Here is a 4,199-nt window from a genome sequence, read left to right as displayed (position 1 = left end):
TGAGGATTTGGGACTAAGGATTGAAGATTGAGGATCGAGGATTGAGGATTGAGGATTGAGGATTGAGGATTGAGGATTGAAGATTGAGGATTGGGTATTGAGGATTGAAGAATGAGGATTGAGGATTGAGGATTGAGGATTGAATATTGAAGATTGAGTATTGAGGATTGAAGATTGACGATTGAGTATTGAGTATTGAGGATTGAAGATTGAGGATTGAGGATTGAGGATTGATTATTGAGGATTGAGGATTGAGGATTGAGTATTGAAGATTGAGTATTGATGACTGAGGATTGAGGATTGAGGATTGAGGATTGAGGATTGAGGATTGAAGATTGAGTATTGAGGGTTGAAGATTGAGGGTTGAGGATTGAGGATTGAGGATTGAGGATTGAGTATTGAAGATTGAGGATTGGTGATTGAGGAATGAGGATTGAGGATTGAGTATTGAGGATTGAGTATTGAAGATTGATGATTGATGATTGAGGATTGAGGATTGGTGATTGGGGATTGAGGATTGAGGATTCAGGTTTGAGGACTGAGTACTGAGTATTGCGGACTGAGGATTGAGGATTGAAGATTCAGTATTGAGGATTGAAGATTGGGAATTGAGGATTGAGGATTGAACATTGAGGACTGAGTGTTGAGGGTTGAGTGATGAGAATTGATGTTTGTGGATAGAGATTTGAAGATTGCAGATTGAGTATTGAGTATTTAAAACTTTGAATTCAGGATATTCTATTGAGGATTGCGGATTGACAACAGATTGTTGAGGACTGAGTTCTGAAGATTGAGGATTCAGGATTGAGGGTTCAGCATTGAGGTTTCAGGACTAAGGATTGAGGATTGAAGATTGAGTATTGAGGATTGAGGATTGAGGATTGAAGATTGAGGATTGAGGATTGAGGACGTGGGCTGACGGTTGAGGATTGGGTTTTGAGGACCGAGGACTGAGGATAGAGCATTGAGAAATGAGGATTGAGGATTGAGGATTGAAGATTGAGGATTGGGTATTGAGTATTGAAGAATGAGGATTGAGGATTGAGGATTGAGGATTGAGGATTGAGGATTGAAGATTGAGTATTGAGGATTGAAGACTGACGGTTGAGGATTGAGGATTGAGAACTGTGGATTGAGGATTGAGGATTGAGGATTGAGGATTGAAGATTGAATATTGATGATTGAAGTTTGAGGATTGAGGATTGAGGGTTGTGGATTGAGGACGAGGACTGAGGGCTGAGTATTGATGTTTGAGGTCTGAGGATTGAGGATTGTGGATTGAGAATTGAGGATTGAGGATTGAGGATTGAAGATTGAGGACTGGGTATTGAGGATTGAAGAATGAGGATTGAGGATTGAGGATTGAGGATTGAGGATTGAGGATAGAAGATTGAGTATTGAGGATTGAAGATTGAGGATTGAGGATTGAGTATTGAGGATTGAGGATTGAGGATTGAGGATTTAGGATTGTGGATTGACGCTTGAGGATTGAGGTTTGAGGATGGAGGATTGAAGAGAGAGGACTGAGTGTTGGGGATTGAGTGTTGAGAATAGATGTTTGAGGATTGAGGTTTGATTATTGAATATTGCGGATTGAGTATTGAACCATGAGAATTCAGGATATTCTATTGAATACTGAGAATTGAGGATTGATGGTTTGCGTTGGGGATTGAGGGTTGTGGATTGAGGACGAGGACTGAGGGTTGAGTGTTGATGTTTGAGGTATGAGGATTGAGGATTGATGATTGTGAATTGAGGATTGAGGATTGAGGATTGAAGATTGAATATTGAAGATTGAGGATTGAGGACTGAAGATTGAGGATTGGGTATTGAGGATTGAACAATGAGGATTGAGCATTGAGGATTGAGGATTGAGGATTGAAGATTGAGTATTGAGGATTGAAGACTGACGATTGAGGATTGAGTATTGAGGATTGAGGATTGAGGATTGAGGATTGAGGATTGAAGATTGAGTATTGAGGATTGAAGATTGTGGATTGTGGAATGAGGATTGAGGATTGAGGATTGAAGATTGAGGATGAGGGCTGAGGGTTGAGGATTGAGGTTTGAGGACTGAGGACTGAGGATTGAGGATTGAGAATTGAGGATTGAGGATTGAGGATTGAAGATTGAGGATTGGGTATTGAGGATGGTAGAATGAGGATTGAGTATTGTGGATTGAGGATTGAGGATTGAAGATTGAGTATTGCGGATTGAAGACTGACGATTGAGGATTGAGGACTGAGGATTGAGGATTGAGGATTGAGGATTGAAGATTGAGTATTGAGGATTGAAGATTGAGGATTGAGGTTTGAGGACTGAGGATTGAGGATTGAGGATTGAGGATTGATGATTGAGCATTGAGGATTGAAGATTGAGGATTGGGTATCGCGGATTGAACATTGAGGATTGAGGATTGAGGATTGAGGATTGAGGATTTAGGTCTGAAGATTGTATATTGATGGTTGAAGATTGAGGATAGAGGATTGAGTGTTGTGGATTGAGGACGAGGACTGAGGGTATGAGTATTGATGTCTGAGGTCTGAAGATTGAGGATTGAGGATTGAGAATTGAGGACTGAGGATTGTGGATTGAAGACTGAGGATTGAGTATTGAGGATTGAAGATTGAGGATTGAGGATTGACGATTGGGGATTGGGGATTGAAGATTGAGTATTGAGGATTGAAGACTGACGGTTGAGGATTGAGGATTGAGATCTGAGGATTGTGGATTGAGGATTGAGGATTGAGGATTGAAGATTGAATATTGATGATTGAAGTTTGAGGATTGAGGATTGAGGGTTGTGGATTGAGGACGAGGACTGAGGGCTGAGTATTGATGTTTGAGGTCTGAGGATTGAGGATTGTGGATTGAGAATTGAGGATTGAGGATTGAGGATTGATGATTGAGGATTGGGTATTGAGGATTGAAGAATGAGGATTGAGGATTGAGGATTGAGGATTGAGGATTGAGGATAGAAGATTGAGTATTGAGGATTGAAGATTGAGGATTGAGGATCGAGTATTGAGGATTGAGGATTGAGGATTGAGGAATGAGGATTGACGCTTGAGGATTGAGGTTTGAGGATGGAGGATTGAAGAGAGAGGACTGAGTGTTGGGGATTGAGTGTTGAGTATAGATGTTTGAGGATTGATGTTTGATTATTGAATATTGTGGATTGAGTGTTGAACCATGGGAATTCAGGATATTGTATTGAATATTGAGAATTGAGGATCGATGGTTGAGTATTGAGGATTGATGGTTTGGGTTGGGGATTGAGGGTTGTGGATTGAGGACGAGGACTGAGGGTTGAGTATTGATGTTTGAGGTCTGAGAATTGAGGATTGAGGATTGAGGATTGAAGATTGAGGATTGGGTATTGAGGATTGAAGAATGAGGATTGAGGATTGAGGATTGAGGATTGAGGATTGAGGATTGAAGATTGAGTATTTAGGATTGAAGACTGACGATTGAGGATTGAGGATTGAGGATTGAGGATTGAGGATTGAGGATTGAAGATTGAGTATTGAAGATTGAAGATTGAGGATTGTGGATTGAGGATAGAGGATTGAGGATTGAAGATTGAGGATGAGGGCTGAGGGTTGAGGATTGAGGTTTGAGAACTGAGGACTGAGGATTGAGGATTGAGAATTGAGGATTGAGGATTGAGGATTGAAGATTGAGGATTGGGTATTGAGGATTGTAGAATGAGGATTGAGTATTGTGGATTGAAGATTGAGGATTGAAGATTGAGTATTGAGGATTGAAGACTGACGATTGAGGATTGAGTACTGAGGATTGAGGATTGAGGATTGAGGATTGAAGATTGAGTATTGAGGATTGAAGATTGAGGAGTGAGGTTTGAGGACTGAGGATTGACGATTGAGGTTTGAGGATTGAGGATTGAGGATTGTGGATTGAAGGTTGAGGATTGAGGATTGAATATTGATGATTGAAGTTTGAGGATTGAGAATTGAGGGTTGTGGATTGAGGACGAGGACTGAGGGCTGAGTATTGATGTTTGAGGTCTGAGGATTGAGGATTGTGGATTGAGAATTGAGGATTGAGGATTGAGGATTGAGGATTGACGCTTGGGGATTGAGGTTTGAGGATGGAGGATTGAAGAGAGAGGACTGACTGGTGGGGATTGAGTGTTGAGGATAGATGCTTGAGGATTGAGGTTTGATTATTGAATATTG

Source organism: Calliopsis andreniformis, unplaced genomic scaffold (assembly GCF_051401765.1).
Source record: "Calliopsis andreniformis isolate RMS-2024a unplaced genomic scaffold, iyCalAndr_principal scaffold0076, whole genome shotgun sequence".
Classification (NCBI taxonomy): domain Eukaryota; kingdom Metazoa; phylum Arthropoda; class Insecta; order Hymenoptera; family Andrenidae; genus Calliopsis; species Calliopsis andreniformis.
Note: the sequence above shows the minus strand (reverse complement) of the source record.